The 10879-nt window shown below is 35.8% G+C and overlaps 1 pseudogene; it reads right to left on the reverse strand.

Annotated features, from left to right (window-relative positions):
* Positions 1-9894: 9894 nt before the first annotated feature.
* LOC105545465 lies at positions 9895-10391 on the reverse strand (annotated as a pseudogene).
* Positions 10392-10879: the final 488 nt, after the last annotated feature.

Genomic DNA, 10879 nt, shown 5'->3' on the forward strand with positions numbered 1-10879 from the left:
GGATTACAGGCCTGAGCCACCGCGCCCGGCCCACATTTTCTTTATCCAGTCTAAGTGTCTGTTGATAGATACTTAGGTTGATTCCATGACTTTGCTATCATGAATTGTGCTGCAATAAACATATGAGTGCAGTGTCTTTTTGGTATAATGGTTTCCTTTTTGATGGGGCATGGGGTTAGATGCCTAGTAATAGAATTACTGGATTGAATAGTAATTCTATTTTTAGTTCTTGGGGAAATTTCGGTATTGTTTTTCATAGAATTTATACTAATTTACATTCCCACCAAGGGTGTGTATGTTTTCTCTTTTCTCTACATCTTCTCCAACACCTGTTGTTTTTTGAATTTTTAATGATAGCCATTCTGACTGGTGTGAAATAGAATCTCACTGTGGTTTTATTTGCATTTTGTGATGATTGGTGATGTTGATCATTTTTTTCATATGTTTGTTAAACACTTGTATGGTTTTTGTTTCTTTTTTTGAGAAATGTCTATTCATGTCCTTTATCCTCTTTCTAATGGGGGTTATTTGTTTTTTATTTGGAGAGTTGTTTCAGTTCCTTGTGGATTCTTGATATTATTATTTTGTTGGATGCATAGCTTGCAAAGATTTGTGTGACAGACACTTTAGTTAAATGGATTTTTCTTATTTAATTTCCATGGGAAATTATGATATAGATACATTATCATATTAACCCCTTTCTCCTGATTAGGAAATATGGTTAGTTTGGGTAATTGAATTGTTTAAGTTCACATAGACACTAAGGGAAGACAGGGAACACAACGAGTATAGCCAAAATCAATGGGCTTTTTGCCACCTATCAGCCTTTACTTGCAAAGATCTGGGAGAGAAGACTGGGACTCTGGGGACCTTCAAAGATTTGTGAGTGAAGCACTTGAGAGAGATAGAATCCACATAATGTAGAACCTAAGCACAAATTCCCCCTCACCCAATCACACCCTGTTTCTTACCACTACGCGTAACCCCTTTCTGAGGAGCATCCCAACTGGGGAGGAAGCAGATACTGATATTTGTCAGAAGTGGGCTAAGAACAGATTCCCCCTCTCCTGGGTTCTGGGAGGCTTTTTTAGCCTTTCATTAATTATGTTCATACACGTTCAAAGTCTGATCAAATCAAAGCCTAGACGGGAGATTTGTTTCCAGGCCAAGAAGAAAGCATAGGAAAAGCATAAAGATATTTCTCATCCTCTGAATAGCATGTATGTTTTGAATACTCTGTTTCACTACCATCTGAATAGAGAGTCCGCTCTGGAAAGACTAATAGCTCAGAGACTGTCCACCCTGAGTGTACTGGCCACACAGATATGCTCAGAACATAAACTGAGAGTCAAACTTGTCTCAGGAAGACTAACCTTTCCTGAAGGATGGTTCTCTCCAGATATTCTGAATGTCCTGATTCTAATACGTACACATTAAAAACTTCATACACCCCAGTATAGCCATCTCAGATTCATGAACATCTCTGGTACATTGACTTCTTCTTCACTCCCAGCCATCTCCATGATGGCATGAATGGAAGAGACTCTTACCTAATCCTCATGGGTAACTTATGAACGTTGAAAAAGTTAGCACCCCTACTTAGGAGAAGAATAGCATAGGATTCCAAAGTTTGGTCCATTTACAGTCTTGTACTACTTCATCAGCTGCAGTTTTGGGCTATTTACATGTTTTGCTGTCCAAAAAAGCATACAAACTGGCTATGATAAACTAGACAGACCAAATCATACAGATATGTGTACATTGAATCTCTTGCACATATTTCCACATTTTATGGGGATTCAGTTTACACCCTAAAAATAAAAAAATGAAGATCTCTACTGTAGATTTTTTACTTGTTTTTTTTTTGTACAATAACTCAGTATTTAGATCATCCTTTTATATGGATATTAATTTTTTTGTCTTTTTTCTTTTTAATACAGATACAAATTTTGGCTACTGACAGACATACATAGTCAACGTATCCCATCAGAAGAGATATTTTAACATAATTCTTCAAGGATATTAGTTCAGTGAAAACTCACAGGGTCCCTTTTTTTCTTTTTTTAGATTTTTAAATGACACATTTGACCTAAAAAAAAGATTTTCTTCATATAGAGTTTTTAAAACACATATAATTTTACAATAATGTCATTTCTAAATATATATCTAGAACACTTAGTCATCGGATGTACAGTTAATATAGCTCTCTCACATGGATCTTAGAACGAACTGAAATTGTGTGGATTTGCCTAATCTTAAAAATACTCACTGGGTAACTTTGAGATATGTATAATATCTCAGCTCAAACTTTTACAAGTGCTAAATCTTTAATAGGATTCTTAAACCTACCCTCTTAAATATACAAATTTATTGAGAATATATTTATCCAAAATAAGACAGTAGTTCTTTAAGGTTAAAAATATTAATTGTGCAACAATTAAGGCTCATTTGAGAACAAATTTGAAAAAGTTTACAGTAAAAGTTCAAAACCATGTCCTCTCTCTTGTAATGTCTCTCAGAAGGTGAAAGAAATTCCAGAGGCTTTGACTGGATGATGTTCAGTGTGTGAGAAAAATGGAGAAATAGGGAGTGTCATTGACCCTGAAGAAATTCTACTTTTTTTTTTCCTGGTATTCAAAATCAAGAACCAAACCTGCACAAATACAGGTATAGTTTTCAGTTCATCAGAAGTAATGATTTTCTCTGAACTTTGCAATAGGTTTTTTGCCAAACAATAGTGAGTCAAGGAAACTTTTATTTTAAAAATTTAGGAAAAAAAAAAGATAGTCCAAGTAATCATAAGACTATTTTAGGTTGGTGTGCAAAGGACCAACAAATCTGTGAAAAAGTATTCCTTGGAAACTCTGTTTTCTCTGGATTACAAAGAGAGTTTATATAGTACAGTAATATTACTACCCAACCTCTGACTTTCCCCAATTTTTCTTTCCAGCCAAATATTTCTTAAATATTTTTACTTATTTTATTCCTCTATGTTCTTGTTCACAATGTTCCTTCTGCCTGAAATACTACATCTCCTAAAAACCTCTCCTTCCTTTTATCTCTGTCATTTTTTATTCAGTGTCTTGTCCTCCTTCCCTAGCCTTTTTAGAAATTTTTTAATTCTCATAAATACAAAGTAGTTGTACATATTTAGGGAGTACATGTGATACATTGATACAAGCACACAATGTGTAATGATAAAATCGGGGTAATTGGGATGTCCATAATCTCCAGAACTTATCATTTCTTTGTGTTTGGAATATTGCAATTCTATTATTTTTACCATTTTGAAATAGACAATAAATTATTGTTAGCTATAGGCATTCTCTTGTGCTACTGAACACTATATTTTATTTCTTCTAACTCTGTTTTTGTACCCATTGACCAACCACTCTTTATCCTCCCTTTTCCAGTACCTTTCCTGGCCTCTGGTAGCCATCATTTTATTCTCTGTCTCCCTGAGTTTGATTTATTTTTTAGCTGCCACAGATGAGTGAGAACATGCAATATTTGTCTTCCTGTGCCTGGAGTATTTCACTTAACATGTCTTCCAGTTCTTTTAATGTTGCTGCAGATGGCAGGATTTTCTTTTGTACGGCTAAAAATATATTCCATTCTGGATGTGTACTACATTTTCTTCATCCTTTTGTCTGTTGATGGACACTTCGGTTGATTCCATATCTTGGTTATTTGAATAGTACTGCAGTAAACATGGAAGTGCAGGCATCTCTTTGATACACCAGTTTCCTTTTTTCTTGATATATGCCCAGTGATGAAATTGCTGGATCATAGGGTGATTCTGCTTTTAGATTTTGAGGAACTTCCATACTGTTCACCATAGTGGCCATAACAATTTACATTCCCACCAGCAGTCTCTGAGGGCTTGCCTTTCCCACATCCTCACCAGCATCCATTATTGCATATCTTTTGGATCAATGCCATTTTAAAAGGAATAAGCTGATACCTTATTGCAGTTTTTATTTGCATTTCTGAGATTGTTAGTGATATTGAGCATTTTTGCACATACCTGGCCTCTTGGAAAGCTTATGCTTACATGTCTTAATGACTTCCTTAATTATGATTACACTTGTAAACTGTAACTGTCCATGTTGTATTTTCTATACTCTTTTACAATCTAAATTTCCAATTTAAGTTTTTAGTATTTATTTAAACACATTTTTATGTTATTCTAGGCCCGGGAATATTTTACTTATCTTTATACTCCTACCCAATCTCCATTCCCACGATAACCCCAAACATACAGTGCACACATTCAACATTTAATAAACATTTGTTTCCATTTATAGACTAAATGACAGTTCCTTTTTACTCTCTTTTTTTCCTGTGCTGTTTTCCTTTCCTTTCTCTTGTTCCATCACAGTCATTAATATTTTTTAATATAAATTCCATATTGAAGCAATGCAAATAACCTGGGGCTCCAAGAAGCAAGAGTCCTAATTATTAATGTGAAAGTTTCAGAAGCAGTGAAGTGACAGGAGTACATTCCCCTTATCAAACAGGGCTGGGATTACAACAGGCAGTTTCCAGCTCATCTTGTTCAGATCTACATTTTCATTTCATGACTCTGGAAATTTGGTAAGAATAAGTTACTGTTCGTTTCTTTCCCTTCATTTGTATGTTCACTCCATACAGTTATGTATGTGTCTCTATTAAGCTTTGCATTTGAAACCAATTGTCCCCGGTAAAAGCTCAAGTGGACAGACATTCCCCAACAAATACTTTTTATGAAAAGATCAATGTCCTATTATGCCGTACAGAGAAGAAGTATCTAAGCACATTCTGGTTTTTAACAAGCAGTGGGAAAATTACAAACTAAATCAATATGTCCAACAGAATGCCTGCTCATTTGCCACTGACTCAGGCTATTCCTGGAGATTCTTGTGCAGCTGTCTTTTTTCTACATTTTGTTTTCGGAACTGACACATGGAAACTTGAGGACTGAAATACTAAGACTTCAAAGCTCCCACTCTGTGTGGGCAACATCTTTCACTGGCGGCGGGGATGACACAAACACTTTCATCATTGGGCTGAATAATATGCCTTCCTCCAGGGGGTAACTCTATGGAGAAAGCGCCCTGCACCCATTATGTCAGACTACAATTGAGCAACTTGAGGAATTCTGGCCCACTTGCACATACGATATTTGTATATTTTGCAGGCTTTTGTCCCAGTGATTATCGTAGGGCTATATTTTGAGGTTAAAAAAATAGTCATTGAAATTTCTGTTCTGGGCATCTAAAAAATACTCTGAGTCCTACAAAATGAAATTGTTGTTTTGTGCTAAAATACGACTCTTAATTTAGATTTTCTTGCAGAGACTATTACAACCATAAAGAAATCAAAACTATTTCCCAAGACTTTGAAGCCGAAATATTTAGTTTTTTTTTTTTTTTTCTTTTCAAAAGCATCGGTTTGGTGAAAAACTGATTTTTTAAATCCAAATACAACAACAAAAAGCATGCATTACTGCTTGTAAACATTTATGTTTATATCACAATGGCAATTAGGGTAATAAGAATTTCCGAGTGGTTATATTGTGTTCACATTTTTGGATTATACAAATATAGGTACTGCTTTTAAAGAACTACATTCAAATATATTATTCACAAAATTTCTGAATATGTAGCTTTTTATGGACATGGTAAATGCCTTCATTTAAACATCTTGCAGTCTATCTTAACATTACAATCTTTTACGTAAACCTAAGTCTCCAAGGCAATGGTTTCTGCTACCTTCTTGCCACATAAGCCAACTGTCTGCAAACTCATCATATCTTTGACTCAGGATTGAAAATATAACTTTGAACTACAAAACATGGTCAATCTCTCTGTGGCAGGTAGAAGCTTAGCCCTTTTACACAAGTCTACCTAAAAAGTTCCCTTACAGATTTATTTACATATGTATATATATATATTTTTTTAATGTGAAAGAAAATCACAAATGGTTCTGGAAGTTCTGGGACTTGTCTTCTGCAGCAAATACAATGCTTTTCTAAGACTACCAAGAGATGAGAAGAGTGCCTATAATTCTAGTATTATATAAACATTTGATATACTAAGGAATTTCCATTTAAAAAAACACAGAACCATTTCAACACCCTATCAAATTGGAAAACCTTATGAAAACAGTTACTACATAAAAATAATGCATGGAAGTGAAGAAGTTCCACTCACTACCTAGAATGAATAAATTAGTATTTATGTAAAGATATGATGCAAAGTTAAAAAATAATAATCATGTATTTTGGCTGTTGTATCTGACTTAAATGTGACATAATTGGGATTGAATTGATGCAGAGAATGAGTTTGTGGTTGCCATAAGCAGTAGTAACATTAATTTTTTGTTGTTGTTTTTTTGAGAAAGGTCTTCTTTCTCTGTCTCCCAGACTGGAGTACAGTGGCACAATCATAGCTCACGGAAGCCTCAACCCTCCCTGGTAGCTGCCAAGGGTAAACTTCCCTTTCACCTTGTGAATTGTTGCAAAAAATCAATTCACAAAGGCAGATTAATAGAAGAAAAGGCATTCAAATGTATTAGCGTGCCTGGAAATTAGAGACTGATTTCCCCACCATGAAATAGGGAACAAATTGTTATGTATTGTTATATAGCCTCCTTCTTAGAGAATAAGAGATGGGGAAGTGTGGATGATTTTAGGGGGTAGTAAATAATTTTCGGGGGAATTCCATGGGCTTAAACAACATAGAGTGGTGTGGGATAAAGTCTCTTGAGCCCCTGAGCAGACAACAGTTTGTAACAAAAATCTGTCCAGGTGTGTTGACAGACTTCAGTCTTTCTTCCCACCATATGATTTCAGTTAATGAAAATTCAAGGAAGACACCAGAGGTAGTTGTTTTCTTATTTTGTAAGTCCAAACTTTAGACAGATAAGAGAACTTCAGAGAACAATTTGATCCTGTGACTTGGGAGACACAGAAGATTGAGAGCCAGGAAGTGTGGTGTGGTCAGAGAGATCTTGAATCTTTTTTAGTTCAGCATGTCAAATAACCTTAATTTGGGGTATTGGTTTTTGAGCCCCAACACTAAAAATGGAAACTTATTTGAAAACAGGGTCTTTGCTTTCCTCTTCAGTTATAATTAGTTAAGGATCTCAAGATGATATCATACTGGATTTAGGGTTATCCCTGAAGTCAAAGGTTGCTGTTAACCACCAGATGCCAGGAGAGAGAGAGGCTTGGAATGTTTCTCCCTCAGAGCATCCAAAAGGAACCAACCTTGCCAACAATTTACTTTCAGACTTCCAGCCTTCTGAACTGTGAGAAATTACACTTCCTTTTTCTTAAGCCATCTAGTTTGTGGTAATGTTTTGATGGAAGCCCTAGGAAACTGATACAGCATGTAAGTAAGATGAAAGCTAATAAGAACTATATTAGTCTGTTCTCATGCTGCTATAAAGAACTGCCCAAGGCTGGGTAATTTATAAAGAAAAGATGTTTAATTGGTTCACAGTTCCACATTGCTAGGGAGGCCTCAGGAAACTTACAATCATGGTCCATGGCATAGGAGAAGCAGGCACCTTCTTCACAGGGTAGTAGAATGGAATGGTTGTCAAGGAAAGTGGAAAGACCCTTATAAAACCATCAGATCTCTCGACAACTCACTCACTGTCACAAGAACAGCATGGATGATTCTGACAATTCTGATACAATTATCTCCACCTGGTCCTGCCCTTGACACACAGGGATTATTGGAACTACAATTCAAGATGAGATTTGGGTGGGGACACGGCCAAACAATATCAAGAACAAATTAAAGAACATAGGTCATTATAAAGAAATAAATTTAAATATTACAAAAATAGAGCTGTCTATAATGAACATCAAAATCCATGATTTAATAAGGCAGTAATGTTTTATTTCTGTTTATTTTATATTTTTAAGTATTCAACACTAGGATTATATTTTTTAATTAAGGTTTTTATGTGCAAGAACTATATGTTATTCCAAGCATAATCTATGATGTTCGTTGATATATTATCATAGGTCTGTAGAATTTTTGAGCAATAAGGCACTTTGTAGTTATCTATTCTGAATTCTTAATTTTGGAGAAAGTTCTGTGACTTATTTCAAAATCATGCATCTAGACAGTTACAGTACCTGGTTATGAACACTTACCCTCAGTTTCCAGTCCCATAACCACATTATCAATTAAAATAAGCCTGAAAAATTATTAAAGTCTAGTTAGTAAGTAATAACTCTGGTTCTGTTTCTATTTATATACTAGGAAATAGCATTTTTAGCATTTTTTTTTTACTTTGGGAAAAATAAGTTCATTGGATATTTTTAAATTTCACTGTGTATTTGTCTAGTCTCATGCTACTAATAAAGACATAACTGATACTGGGTAATTTATAGAGGAAAGAGGTTTAATTGACTCACAGTTCAGCATCGCTGGGGAAGCCTTGGGAAATTTATAATCATGGTGGAAGGGGAAGCAAACACATCCTTCTTCACAAGGCAGCAGCAAGGAAAAGTGCAGGGTGAAGCGGGGTTGGGGGAAGCGCCTTATAAAACCATCAGACCTTGTGAGAACTTACTCACTATCACAAGAAAATGATAGAGGTAACCATCCCCAGGATTCAATTACCTCCCACTGGATCCCTCCCACAACAATGGGGATTATGGGAACTAAAATTCAAAGATAAGATTTGGGTGGGGACACAGCTCAATATTATCACAGTGTTTTGTTGCTTTTTCTCTCTCTCTCTCTCTTTTTTTTTTTTCTCTCTCTCTTGCCTTCTTTCTGTCTTCCATTTAAAAAAATTTTCTTTCTACTTCACAGGAACAGTATTTTCCATATTTTTTTTAGGACTGTCGAGACTATTATGTTAGTTTGCCTGCTCAGTGGCCCCTTAATCAAAGAGATTTAGACAGAATAAAGAAACATCAGGAGGTAGTAAAATTACAGGCACAACAACAGATTAGAAGGCTACCAATGAGCATGGAGTCTGAACTACACTAGATGTTTTTGCAATCTAATAGACAGTAATCTGAAGAGGCACAACATCTCAGTTCTACAGACAAAACACTATGGACATTACGACAGGTTTCCATTATCACTCTATATAAGTCCATTCTCAGGCTGCTGATAAAGATATACCCGAGACTGGGTGATTTATAAAGAAAAAAAGGTTTAATGCACTCACAGTTCCATGTGGCTGGGGAGGCCTCACAATCATGGTGGAAGGAGAAAGGCATGTCTTACATGGCAAGAGATAATGAGAACAAAGAGAAACAGTTTCCCCTTATAAAACCATTCGATCTCATGAGACTTATTTACTACCATGAGAACAGTATGGAGGAAATCTCCCCCATGATTCAGTTGTCTCTCACTGGGTCCCTCCAACAACACATGGGAATTACGGGAGCTACAATTCAAGATGAGATTTGGGTGGGGACACAGCCAAACCATATCTCACTCAAATTGAAAACATGTATATATCAATTTTCTAGAGAATTGTTTTTTGTAATGGCTATGCAAAATATGCTCTGCTAATTAAGTTTAAATAGGCCCAACCAAATGTGATTCTGCCCTCCTCCCTCAACCCCATCAGTAAAGAAAAGGAAAGATATTGACGGTCTTCACTGGTATGTAATTTTTATGTATTTTTATCTACGAGAATATGCATTCTTTTTGTAGTAATTCTTTTTTGTTGTTAGTTTTTATTTCATAATCATAAAATTAACTCTATAATCCAGCTAAGCATGGAAGGGAACAAGAAAAACATGGAACACAAGGGAACTGCAGCAAGAGCACAAATATGATGGGATATTGCGAGCAAGTGAGGTGGAGGGGTGCTCTCCTGAGCAACAGAAGGAATGGTCTAGTGATGAAGATAAAACACAAGTCAAACTTATTAGAGTTGTTCACAGTCAGAAATGGTGATCTTCTTGCATGTCTTGCCATTCCCGGACCCAAAGCACTCCATGGCTTCCACAATACTCATGCCTTCTTTCACCTTGCCAAAGACCATATGCATGCCATCCAGCCATTCAGTCATGGCAGTGCAGATGAAAAACTGGGAACCATTTGTGTTGGATCCAGCACATTTTCCATGGACAAGATGCCAGGACCTGTGTACTTTAGTATGAAGTTCTCATCATCACATTTCTCCCCATAGATGGACTTGCCACCAGTGCCATTGTGCTGTGTGAAGTCACCACCCCGACACATAAACCCAGGAATAATTCTGTGAAAGCAGGAACCCTTATAACCAAATCCTTTCTCTCCAATGCTCAGAGCACAAAAATTTTCTGCTGTCTTTGGAATCTTGTCTGCAAACAGCTCAAAGGAGACACGTCCCAAGGGCTTGCCATCCATGGCGATGTCTAAGAAGATGGTGGGATTGTCCATGGCTGAAAATACTGGGCTCCTGGCAGTGGTGGCTTCTGCAAAGCTATAGTAATTCTTTAAATTTGTTGGCAATAATTAAGTAAAGTTAAATTGGGCATCACTTATGTTTTATATGAGAAAACAGAAGCAAAGTTAGGAAGGTCATTTACTTTATTTTTTAAAGATTTTCTAGCCACCATATTCATGGATTGTTTGCTGTTAATTCAGTCTAAAATATGCTTTGTAGCTTTTTTATTCACCATATTACACAGAAATTACATTGACTGCTGTTTCAAATTAATCACTAAGATTTTAGAAAACAGATTGTTGTATGAACAATATTCACATTTAATATTTTAGATAAGCCTCATTTTGTCTAACAGCTGATAAGCAGGAAAGTTATAATTAGAATATTACAAAATATGGTCTTAAAATTCAGGTTGAGCTGTCCTTTGAATTCATCTCCACAATATCTCCATACATTCATTAACTTCAGATGTAATTGGAAG

The sequence above is a fragment of the Mandrillus leucophaeus genome, unplaced genomic scaffold (assembly GCF_000951045.1).
Source record: "Mandrillus leucophaeus isolate KB7577 unplaced genomic scaffold, Mleu.le_1.0 Scaffold33, whole genome shotgun sequence".
Taxonomy (NCBI): domain Eukaryota; kingdom Metazoa; phylum Chordata; class Mammalia; order Primates; family Cercopithecidae; genus Mandrillus; species Mandrillus leucophaeus.